Below are 12,904 nucleotides of genomic sequence, written 5' to 3' on the forward strand. Positions count from 1 at the left end.
CAAGAGAAAACTAACAACTTATAGCAGCAGCTTCAGAGAGCATTTTCCATCTCACAGATAGGCTGCAGAGAATACCTTCTCCTGCTTCCACCCACCCTACCCCTCTACCCACCCACCCCTAGAGTGACATGTCTTATATAACCTCCCTATCAACCCACTCATTACTTTACCTCACCCATTTCTATTCTTCTATCACCTTCTCCCACTACTCCAACCAGAGTTACACCTAATCACACTGACCACCCTTCAACATCTTCTGTCCTTCTGTGACTGTTCTCTTGTGCTTGACTGCTTAAATATTTTAAATTTAAATGCTTTACTTTTTGTCTATTAGATTGTAAGCTCTTTGAGCAGGGACTGTCTTTCTTCTGTGTTTGTACAGCGCTGCGTACACTTTGTAGCGCTCTAGAAATGTTAAATAGTAGTAGTAGTAGTAGTGGTTCAGAGAAAAGGTTCCAAATAAACTAAAAACAATAAGGGGGACAAAGCCTTGACGGGTGTCCCGAGAAACTGGGAACGCTGGGGTTTGCAGACTATTAACTAAGAGAGAAACTTTAGGTGAGGAATATAAGGCTTGTATCGCCTGAAGAAGCCACCCAGTAAGTCCCACATAAGGTAACACTTGAAAAAGGTAGTCCTACCACACCTTTTTCTGCATCTAAACTAAGAGCAATGGCTCTTGAGTTCTGTGACTTTGAGAAATGGAAAGCAACACCTTCCAAACATAAGAGACTGACGACCGCGAACAAAGCACAACTGGTGTTCTCCTATGAAAGACGAAAATTGGAATGTCAGACGACCAGCCAGAATCCTACAGAAAATCTTTAGAGCTACATTAATCAAAGAAAATCGGGCAATAAGAATCTGGACGATCCAACGGTTTCCCTGGTTTAGGTGGTAGAGTTATCAGAGCATCACTGTTGACTGTAGGAAAAGAGCCAAGAGCTACAATCAGAGGGCTGCTAATTTGTAAGAACATAAGCTTATAATATTCAGGCGAAAACCCATCAGGGCCAGACACAGTACCGTTCTTTAGTCCTACCTTGCTCCGCTATTGGCCTCCCAGTCTTCCCCTCCTCCTGCTCTCTGTCCTGTGGCAGCACCCTTCAACCTGCTGCATCCTCCTGACATCAGACCTTTATCAGCTGATCTCCTCCTGGGCTCCGTGCTTCAGCTTCTACTTCGGTAGGTTTGCTTTGTGCTCGTGTGTTTTTCTGCTAACCCTCATTGCTGACTTCTGCCTGAACCTGGATTGCTCTCTACCTGCTGCCTGTCTCCGACTACTGCCTGAACACGGATTACTCTTTGCCTGCTGCCTGTCCCTGACTACTGCCTGAACCCGGATTACTCACTGCCTATTGCCTGTCTCTGCCTACTGTCTGAACTCAGATTACTCTCTGCCTGCTGCTTGCGGCCACCTCTGACCCCTGCCTGCATCCGGAAGACCTGTTGGCCGCCCGCACCTGGGGGCTCAACCCTCGGGGAACGGCGGTCACCACAGGTGAAGCCTCGGGGTTGCTCAGCTGCCCAGCAGAGCGCAGATGCGAGTCCTCGTCTCTGTGCTCCACCCGGCACAAGGACTCACGAACGCGACACTCCATGGAGGTAGTCATCACAGATGGGGCTAAGGAGCCAAAAGGAGAGAAACCGGTGGCCTTCCCACATACCGTGCACCTAACAGCGTTATATCTTTTTTTGAAATACTGTGACCAGAACCGAACGCAATGCTGAAGGTGAGGTTACACCATGGAGTGATACAAAGGCATTATAATATTTTCAGTCTTAGTCACCATCCCTTTCCTAATAATTCCTAGCATCCTGTTTGCTTTTTTGGCTGCTGCTGCTGCAACAACACCTTGATCTTTTTCTTGGGTGCTGACCTCCAAGGTGGAACCTAGCATCAGGTAACTATGATTTGGATTATTCTTTCCAATGTGCATCACTTTGCGTTTATATACATTAAATTTCATCTGCCATTTGGATGCTCAGTCTTCCAATTTCATAAGGTCTTCCTGCAATTTTTCACAGTCCGCATGTGTTTTAACAACCTTGATGATGCCCTGTATAAGACTCTGGTGAGACCTCATTTTGAATATCGTGTACAATTCTGAAGACCACACCTTCAAAAAGAAAGAAACAGGATGAAGTTGGTCCAGAGGGTTGCTATTAAAATGGTCAGTGGTCTTCATCACAAAGTGTATGGGGGACAGACTTAATGATCTCAATAAGTATACTTTAAGAGAAAGGCGGGAGAGGGGAGATATGATAGAGACATTTAAATACCCACATACCATAAATGCCCATAAGGCAAGTCACTTTCAATTGAAAGGAAACTCTGGAATGAGGGGGGCATAGAATGAAGGTGATAGGGGATAGACTCAGAAGTAACCTAAGGAAATACTTCTTCACAGAAAGGGCGGTGAATTTGTGAAACAGCCTCCTGGTGGAGACCAAAACTGTAGCTGAATTCAAGAAAGCTTGGAACAAGTACACAGGATCTCTAAGGGAAAGGAAGGAATAGCAGATGGTATATATGGGCAACCTGGATAGGCCATATGGGAAATAGGACTTGATATACCGCCTTTCTGTGGTATTTTGCAACTACATTCAAAGCGGTTTACATATACACAGGTACTTATTTTGTACCAGGGGCAATGGAGGGTTAAGTGACTTGCCCACTGTCACAAGGAGCTGCAGTGGGAATCAAACCCAGTTCCCCAAGATCAAAGTCCGCTGCACTAACCACTAGGCTACTATGGTCTTTATCTGCCTTCATTTTTTCTATATTTATATAAATAGATATAGATATAAAAAGAAACATGCAAATATATAGATACATGCTTTCTGTGTATTTGTGATCAAGAGAGGAGAAGAAAAGGAAAGGCAGTTTGGAATTAGCAATTCCTTAACCACTAAGTTATGGTGAATCAGTGTATGTATACTGAAGTTGCAGAAACTGCTTATCCCATCGAAAATGTACTAGAGCATTTTTGGAGGGCTTTCACTCCCCCCACCCCCAATTGGACAGTTTCTAAAATCACAACTTTATATAAATATATTTTATATACATTGTATATAAGTAGCTATGATGTCTGTTAGAACATAAGAACATAAGTGTTGCCATACTAGGACAGACATCAAGTCCAGTATCCTGTTTCCAACAATGGCTAGGGGCTAATCCAGATCACAAGTACCTGGCAAGATCCCAGAACAGTAAAACAGATTTATGCTGCTTATCCTAGAAATAAGCAAATAAGATTTTCCCAAGTCTGTCTTAATAAATGGCTTATGGACTTTTAGAAAGGTCCAAACAGAATCCATGTGTGTGGAGAACTCAAAAGGTCCCACGGAGCAGCTCAATAAGAGAAGAAAAGTGGGAACAAAAAACCACGGATTCCAGAGACTGGAGCACACAATATCTTAACAGTCAGGTTGAAATAGGTTTAATGGGTGCACTGGCAAACAATTCACAAAACCAATCCAAAATGAACGGTTCAAAGTGCGAGGCAACAAAGGACTAGCTAAGCAGTTGGATTGCTCTTTCACCAGAATGGCATCTTTAGGGGTTAATGGAAAGAGGGCACAAAGACCCTGCTTTGATACCCCTAATCTAGAAGGAATCCCTACTGGCCACATTTATCCACGATGGTTAACATATGGATATCACCAAGAGATGCTGCAATATAATGGCATTCTGTACAGTAAAACTAGCTGATACAGTATAGCAGAACTGCTGATAGCCAATGAAATTCACTATAGCAGTGTTTCCCAAGTCTGTCCTGGAGTACCCCCTTGGCAGTCAGGCTCTTAGGATACCCACAATGAATATGCACAAGATTGATTTGCATACACTGCCTCCATTGTATGCAAATCTCTTCCATGCATATTAATTCTGGCTATCCTGAAAACCTGACTGGCAAGCGGGTACTCCAGGACAGACTTGGGAAACACTGCACTATAACATGGCTCTGCTTACCACCCTGTTGCTACACAACCCCCAGTGGTTTCTCCTCATCTCCTTAATCCCACACTAGCATGCTGCATCCCCCAAAGTTGCCGAACTACTTCAGTTGTACAGGCCGACTCAGTCATTTCTGGTGCTTGCTCCAACTGCCAGCCTGCTATCATCTGGTAATAGCCAGAGGTAGCCCCCCACCATCACTGATGGAGTCTAACAGATCTCATCAAGCTTCCAACAGATAAATTCCACTTTCTGAACCTAGGCATACTATATTATTATTATTAGCATTTGTATAGCGCTACCAAACGCACACAGCGCTGAACACCTGATATAAAGAGACAATCCCTGCTCAAAAGAGCTTACAATCTAAATAATACAGACAGACAAGACAGTTACGGGTGAGGGAAGTAATAGGTGAGAAGGAAGGAAGGGACAAGGGGAGGGCAATTGAGTATTGGCTAGGAGCTAAAGGCAGCAGTGAAAAGGTGGGTTTTCAGCATAGATTTGAAAACAGGTAGAGATGGAGCTAGACGTATAGGTTCAGGAAGTTTATTCCAGGCATAAGGTGCCGCGAGAGAAAAGGAGAGAAGCCTGGAGTTAGCAGTGGAGGAGAAGGGGGAACGACAAAAGATTTGTCCAGTGAACGGAGTTCACGGGGAGGAATGTAGGGAGAGATGAGAGTGAAGAGGTAATGGGGGGCTGCAGAGTGGATACATTTAAAGGTCAGTGCAAGAAGTTTAAACTGTATGCGGAATCGGACAGGGAGCCAGTGAAGTGACCTGAGGAGTGGGTTAATGTGGGTATAACGATTCTGGCGGAAAATAAGTCATGCCGCAGAATTTTGGACAGATTGGAGAGGAGAGAGATGGCTGAGTGGAAGACCAGTGAGAAGTAAATTGCAATAGTCCAAGTGAGAGGTGACAAGGGTGTTCAGAAAGGAAGGGGCGAATTTTGCTAATGTTGTAGATAAAGAAACGACAGGTTTTGGCGAGCTGTTGAATATATGCAGAGAAGGAGAGAGAGGAGTCAAAGATGACTCCAAGGTTACGGGCCGAGGATGAGAGAGCCATTAACAGAGATAGAGAAGGGGGGAAGAGGGGAGGAGGGTTTAGGGGGGAAAATGAGAAGTTCAGTTTTGGTCATGTTTAGTTTTAGATGGTGTTGAGACATCCAAGCAGCAATGTCGGACAAGCAGGCTGAAATTTGTCCTGGATTGAGGTTGCGATTTCAGGGGTGGAGAGGTAGATCTGAGAGTCATCAACGTAAAGATGGTATTGAAAGCCATGGGATGAAATCAGGGTACCAAGGGAGGAGGTATAGATGGAGAAAAGGACACCAACAGAAAGCGGGATGGAAGTTGAAGAGGATCCACCAGAGTGAACACTGAAAGAACGAAGCGAGAGGTAAGAGGAGAACCAGGAAAGAACAGGGCCCTGGAATCCAGGCGAGGACAATGTATCCAGGAGTATAGTGTGGTCAAGTGTCGAAAGCAGCAGATAGGTCAAGAAGGATAAGGATAGAATAGAGACCTCTGGATTTAGCCAGTAGTAGGTCATTAGAGACTTTGGTAAGTGCAGTTTCAGTAGAGTGAAGAGGGCGGAAACCAGATTGGAGTGGGTCAAGAATAGGTTGTGAAGAAAGTCAAGACAACGTTGGTGAACACGTTCAAGTAATTTGGAGAGGAAAGGGATAAGGGAGATGGGGCGATAGTTGGAGGGACAGGTAGGGTCAAGTGAGGTTTTTTTAAGGAGTGGAGTAACAACAGCATGTTTGAAGGCATTAGGAACAGTTGCAGTGGAGAGTGAAAGATTAAGGATGTGACAGATGACTGGGATGATAATGGGAGAGATAGTGTTAAGTAGGTAAGTGGGAATGGGATCAGAGGAACAGGTAGTACATTTGGAGGAGGAAAGAAGAAGGGCAGTTTCCTCAGTAGAAACTTTTGAGGAGGAGGAAAAAGAAGGGCAGTTTCCTCAGTAGAAACTTTTGAGGAGGAGGAAAAAGAAGGAGAAGAAGGAGAGTAGGGATGAGGACTATATACACAGATTTACCATACACAGATATCAGCAGCTAGTGAGCCTTATCCTGCAATTATTTTTATTAAGCCAGCAATTTCCTACAGTTGAAACTAGGGTTGGGTTAAGCACTGCGAGCCTTCCTTTGCAACACTGAGATTCTTCTTCCTATTTTATATCGTCTATTCCCCCAAACTCTCCCAGTCTGGTCACTGCAGTGGTATGCCTTGGCTGGAGACATTCACCAAAGCTCTTCCTGCACTCAATAACTAGGTGTCACCAGTGGCGTAGCTAGGTGGGGCGCAGGGGGAGCGGTCGCTCCCTCAAACAGATTTTCAAAGAAAGTGGCGCCTAAGTATGTGCCATAAGTTAAGCGCCTTGAATCATGAGCTTCCCATCCCTGACCTGCCCCTCGCTTATTGGTTCGCACCGCATACTGCTTGTCTGCCTCCCGGATCTCAACTTGGCTGCGAAGTAATTAAAAGTAAGTAAAGACAGGGTCATAGCTCTGTTGCAGCACTACCGGTTTCCTCCCTTTCCCTGACCTGCCTCTCACTTATTGGTTGGTGCCGCACTGCCTGACTAATTGGCTGCGAAGTAAAAGTAACAAAAGAAAGAAAGCCGCAGGTGGGGTCATAGCAGCAGCTCTATGGGCACAGCTGCTGGTTTCCCAGGAAAACAGCAGCCCTCAGATTGAAGTCCATTATATTGGGATGTAAATTGAAAGAAAGAGGCAATTAACAACCCACTGGGAAAAGAAAACATCTTAAGATAAGAGACTGCTTTGACATCAGAGAGAGTCCTTCAGACTGTTTTACTGGACATCGAGAACTTTTTTGTTAGAAAGAGAATCACAATAAAATCGTATACAGAGAAAGGGGTGATAAAGGGTGTTGTTACTGCATGGGTTAGAGTTTACTTTGGAACATGTGGAAGTTTGAATCACTCACACTGTGGATTTGAAGTAATTTAATGTCAGTATGGTATTGATGTGTGTGATTGAAAGTGTGAGGGTAAGGGAGTTTTAATGTTTTATAAATTTGTAAAGGAATAAAGCATAAATAAAGAATAACAAAATATTAAAAACAGCCAAAGTTACTAGGGTAATTAATTAATATATTATTGTAACGTTTTGAGGTAATTTTTCACAGGAGGATGCATATTCATTGGGGAAATCCTGACAATTCGACTGGCTTGCTGTTCTCGAGGACTGAGGCTGCCCATCCCTGTGCTAGCATATAGTGTCTGTGTAAGAAAGGTCTAGCTTGTTCCAGCAGCTGGTATACTGGTGCTCTAAGGCCCAGTATAATATTTATATCACTCTCTTTTCATAGGTGGGTTAGGGCTGTTATGGTGTGTTAGTTTTCAGTATAGGTTTTGAGTGTCATCTTGCAGAATTTTGTGTTATTTCACAAAGTATCTGGCCCTATTTGAAAGTAGGCTCTGGGGCAAGGGCGGCCCTTGTCACCCAAAGTAAAATGCTCAGTACAAAAGCCCATCTGATTTAAAAAAGTGTCCAGCAGTGGAAGGAGTGTGTGTGCTGTCCCTGAGGTGATGGTCACAATTTGAAATATTTTTACTTCTAGTTAAGAAGACAGGCTGCCTGCTCCCACCAGTCCTGGGACATCTGCTGTGTCTGGCCTCCTGATGTAACTTTTTCCTCATAGGCAGGACACAGCAGAGGCAATCTGTGTTAAATCATTGCTGGTCACAGCCATGGCACCAAAGCGACAACATCGGCACTGCTGCCTAGTCGACACCGTGCCTATTTTACAAAAGTCTGCTCCCCCTGACCTCAAAACCTGGCTACGCCTCTGGGTGTCACCCTTAAACAATGACCGCAACTCCCTTCCCCATCAAGGGGTCGTAAACGCTGGCTCCTCAGCCTAACTAGCTAATCTAAGAACCAGAAGACTAGATACAAAGATCAAACCAGGGACTGACCTTGTGGCTGCAAACAGCAATTGCCACCTGAGGTACTGTTCAAGCCTATCCTTATGGTCTTAATGAGCTTTAGTTTTGTGTTTTTGTGAAGAAACAGTGGGCCAGATGCACTAAACTTAACGAGCAAGTAGTAAACCGTGGCATGCACTAAAGGCTTCTCCGAGCCATTTTCCGATAACTGTAGCAGCTAACGAAAATGGAATGCAGATGATCCAAAGGCTATTATAATGAGATGCACTACCATTTTCCGATCCCCTTACTGTGGAAAACCTAACGGGAGGTCTACACCTCTTATTGGGGCAAAGGAAAGAATCAGAAGTAAAAAATGTTGTCATGGACGTCCTTTTTGGACGTCCTTCACCTGAAAAAAAAAACCCCACTCCAAAGATGTTCTTTTTGGACGTCCTTCACTTAATAATAAAAACCCCAACTGTCCAAGTGCTCATCCGGGACGTCCTTTATGGACATCCTTCACGCAAAACAACGAAACAAAAAAAAAGGATGTTGTACTTCTTCATTTTTACTCTCGCTCTTCTGTTTTAAATCTTCCTTTGAGACATTTTTCCCTTCCTCATCGGCAGCTGAAGAGAGGGCTAATGAACGATTATGATTCCCCCCCCCCCCCGACGGCCTCTCAGCCAATCACAGCGCGTTTAGCTGACACCAGTGAGAGCTAAACGCACTGTGATTGGCTGTGAGAGACCTAGGGGCAGAAGATGGACGGGAGTTGAAGACGTGGACGATGGACGTCCTCAACTGCGCTCTCCTGCACTTTTCTTGCCCGGGGTGGGCTCTCAGGGGTGGCGGCTGTGCCGGGATCACGGAAGGGAGGAACACCGGAGCCTTCCTGCAGCAGGCTGTGGAGCGGGTGAGCGGCGCGGCGTCTTCCCTTTCCCGGTGGCACAGGGAGGAGCAGGGACGGCCAAAGGTATAGCGAAGGTGCCATAACTTCAAAAAAAAATTTTTTTAAAGTCCCTCACGAGCACTTCGGACACGCAGCTTGTTCTTTTTTGTTTTGAGATGGGTGTTAGGTGCTTTTTGGACGTATTTGGCATGCGCAGAGCAGCCAGCATAACGCTTGGCTGCTCTGCGCATGCTCGACTGGACGACTGGCCGACTCTTTACTGATGGAATAGAGACTGCAAGTGAGCTACAACGAGCAGTTCATTTGCATTCCTTTTCCTTACCGATTCGCTAAGGGAATCGGTAAGGGAAGGGCTTTAACGATTTTTTTAGTGCATCTCCCCCAGTGTGCTTTACGTCTTTAAAATGTATTGGATATTTTCCTGCATTGATTATGTTCTGAAGTGTATTTCTCCTATTTGGCCAGCAGGTGGTGGTTCTTTGCTGTAAAGCTGTTATAGAGAACTGAGTGTTTTTTCTTTAGTTTGACACAAACAGGAACCAAGAAGTAGTATATATTTTGACTGGGCTCTGATTGGCCCAGGAGCTCACCTCATTTGAAATTTATTGGTTTCAAGTCTCAGTTTCAGTGCAGGAGAAGACAGAGACAGAGAGAGTGAGCGCTCTTTGCTAAAGCCCTGTAAAAAACCACTTATATTTGATAATTGGTGAACAAGCTATATGTCTTGATATCCTCAGGTTCTTTCTAGGAAGTATGCAAATGTTTAGTTAGTTTTCTAATTGATCCATTTTTCAGTTACTTGTTACTGTTTGCTAATTGCACATTTTTTTTTGTCCACTGTTCCAAGTTCTGAGAATAATCAAATTTGTTTATTCATTCTGCCTGTCTGGACTGATAAAGAATCATGGTAGTTTGTGTGTTGGGTCTGCGAGTGCTTTCTGGGAACTGTGGGACCACTGGGAGTGTGGTCCAGTAACCTAGAAATCACTGGGGATAATTGGAGAGTAGGAGACTTGCCAGAGGCAGTTGTGACCCAGTCGGGAGGAGGATGCTAGTGTAGAGAACAAGTGGCAGTTGCAGGCGGACCTGAGCTGTGCTGGGTATAAACCCTCTAAGTGGCTGAGGGTAACCCCAGGAGGGTGGCTAGGCATTTCGTGACAGTATTCCAATCAGTGTCATGGTCCACTGATGTGTCTTCAGATCTGATCTGATGTGTCACGGAATAAAAGAAAGTTACCACTACCTACTGCTCAATTCCAGATCAACAAATGGGCTCTGCTCACTGCACCTCACATCAACATGACACTAGCAATGGCTCTTTAATAAAAAGGAGTGCCTTTCTTCACACATATATAGTCACATATGACTCTGTGGGAATTACCAGGTAGCCGGTAGGGCATGAATAATCAGGTCCGTCTATGTGGAGCATAAACATAGAACACAACACCTCCTCCTCTGAGTTCATTCACTGCATTCCTGTTTTTTTTTTTCTTCTGGCCATACGAGTCAGCTCTTCTGTCTACACTGACCGCTAAAGAACAGACTATTAAAAAACTCCAGACTGCCCAGAATACAGCCGCCAGACTCATATATGGAAAAACTAAATATGAAAGTGCAAAACCCTTAAGAGAGAAACTTCACTGGCTCCCACTTAAGGAACGCATTGCATTCAAGATCTGCACGATTGTACACAAAATCATTCACGCAGACGCCCCAACCTACATGCTAAACCTCGTGGACCTACCTCCCAGAAACGCCACAAGATCATCTCGTAAATTTCTCAACCTGCACTTCCCCAGCTGTAAAGGATTAAAATACAAGCTGACGCATGCCACCACCTTCTCTTACATGGGCACGCAGTTATGGAATGCATTACCCACAGACCTGAAAGCAATCAATGAAACAACTATCTTCCGCAAATCTCTGAAGACATATTTCTTCAACAAGGCCTACAATGAGAACCTACAACCCCACTAATCAACTTCACCAACCCATTCAGTTATGAAAGCCCACCTTCTATAAATACCCTTATAAATCCTTCCTTTTCTTTCTTCCCCTAATCAACCTCTACACAATACTAACTATACCTAATATACTGGAACAACTATGTTAACAATACTATGTAAGCCACATTGATCCTGCAAATAGGTGGGAAAATGTGGGATACAAATGCAATAAATAAATAATAACAAATAAATAATAATATACAAAGGCTGGTGTAGCACAAAACATATTTAAAAAGTTAGGTGTGCCTTGGGATTGAAAAGGTTGGAACACACTGCTTTAATAGCTCCTCAAGGGCTTTACTCAACAAGTGTTTAATCCCCTGTCTCTACATAAGGACAAAATCCTTATTGAATAAGAGTTCATAATGCCCTGAATAAGACTTCTTTATAATGCACACAAGAGGGCATCTGGATAACCATATGACGTTGACAGCATTTAACTGGCACTGGAAGATGTACAATAGTTGCCTCTATTTAAGCCAGAGGATTCAAGCTTTCTTCAGGAGTTGACAGCATTGTAAAGGCAGAGACCAACTTTGCCAACTGAACAAACAATAGTGTTTAAATTCTTCTTCTCACAGCTTGTGTCAGCCTTGTTTAATGTGGCTACTATCCCCTTACAGAGTCTATAGCTAAAGATGCCTCGGGCACGACCTTTCTGTCAGACAGCAGAAACATACACTAGCACTATTCTAGTAATATTAAACACAACCGAATACAGAAAAAGGGCACATTTGAATATTCTATGAAGATTTTTTTAAGTTAGATTATGCACGTGTCATTGTCCATTTTTTAAAATATATATACTGTATTGCTTATTCTATGGATTTTGTTTCTAGATCGCCCTTTGAATTATATTCAGTTTTCTAAAATCAGCTGGCCAATACTTCCTCGTGAAATGAGCTTCCTGCCTCAGGCAGTACCTCTAGAACAAACAGTGAGTAAGCAAGCGCAGACGTGGACCTCCCCCACACAGTCTGCATCTGTCACTGACAACAGGCGGCCAGGTACTAGTCTTACCTGCCGACACTATTCCAAGCAGAGCCAGAGAAGTTTTCGCAAGTAACTATATATTTTTGTATTTTCAATTATACTCAATAGAATATTTTTCAAAACTCAAAGTAGAGAATCAAAACAGCTGCACAAGCATCAGCTGTTAGAAATAAATCAACCTCACAAGCACATATATATCAAAAAGCATCAGCTACCAGTACTGATCGAAACCCCAAGATGCGCGCAGGTGAAAAAAAGTAAGTTAGATATCCAGGATCTCCAGTGAGCCAGTCACTTTCCAACCTGTACTCATGCATAAGCATCGGAAGGGGGTGAACACCGGGCCCTGGCCCCACCAACTTTTCTGCCGCTCTCCGCTGCACTAATGCCCCAAAGAGCTGATATGCAGATATAGGATCGCACGGGTACCTGCAGGATAGTGATGATCTTTCTTTTTCTTTACCTTGTTGCCGTTGACAATGATTCCCTGCTCCCCTCCTTTCTCCCTCTTAGATCCTGCATTCAGAACCCGCGACTACCCAAATGCAAACACGATTCGCACGCATGCGCATCAAAAAGGAAACGTCACAGCTCATAAAGCAACCGCCGGTTCTTGTCCATCAGGTGCTACTTTTACGCATGCGCATCATAAATGAAACGTCACAGCTTCTAAGGAGACTGGTGCTCCTCCTTTGGGTGCTTCTGCCGCTGCGTTCTGATTTAACCTCTGTATTCGCAGAATGTGAACGTCACCGTGAGAAAAATACGCCCGCCCGCGTGCTATTGCGCATGTTTCTTGCTGACGTATTCTTGGTGAAAGGGAGTGGACGCGGTTTGCTATTAAAGGCGGGGAATAATAGGGGACGGTGACTGTAACGATTGCTATTTTGGAGTGTGTGCTGTGCACTACAGGGTGAGGTGCTGTTTCGCTTAAATAGTGTGCAGAGGGCAGGCTGGATGAGTTATGTTGCTCCTTTACAAACGGGAAAAGGTTTCATGGGTCAAAAGTAGTTCAGGTGGGTTACTGATGGTTTTCCTCACTGATCTGGTCACTCAATGGTAGGGAGAAGTGCTAAGGTTGTTGAGTGCTTCTTGTATTATTTCTGTAAGCTCTGGGGTC

The 12,904-nt window shown here is 44.3% G+C and overlaps 1 protein-coding gene across 2 annotated transcripts in view; it reads right to left on the reverse strand.

Annotated features, from left to right (window-relative positions):
• ICA1 (islet cell autoantigen 1) overlaps positions 1–12,360 on the reverse strand; it is a 216,271-nt gene extending 203,911 nt beyond the window's left edge. Inside the window, exon 1 of one of the 2 annotated variants that reach the window (XM_030201026.1) lies at positions 12,248–12,360. The gene's annotated coding sequence lies outside the window, so the exon portion shown is untranslated. Of the gene's footprint in view, positions 1–12,213 lie in introns of both variants that reach the window. The other variant, XM_030201035.1, reaches the window with a different exon arrangement.
• Between the last annotated feature and the right edge of the window lie 544 nt (positions 12,361–12,904).

This window comes from Microcaecilia unicolor, chromosome 1 (assembly GCF_901765095.1).
Source record: "Microcaecilia unicolor chromosome 1, aMicUni1.1, whole genome shotgun sequence".
NCBI classification, from domain to species: Eukaryota; Metazoa; Chordata; class Amphibia; order Gymnophiona; family Siphonopidae; genus Microcaecilia; species Microcaecilia unicolor.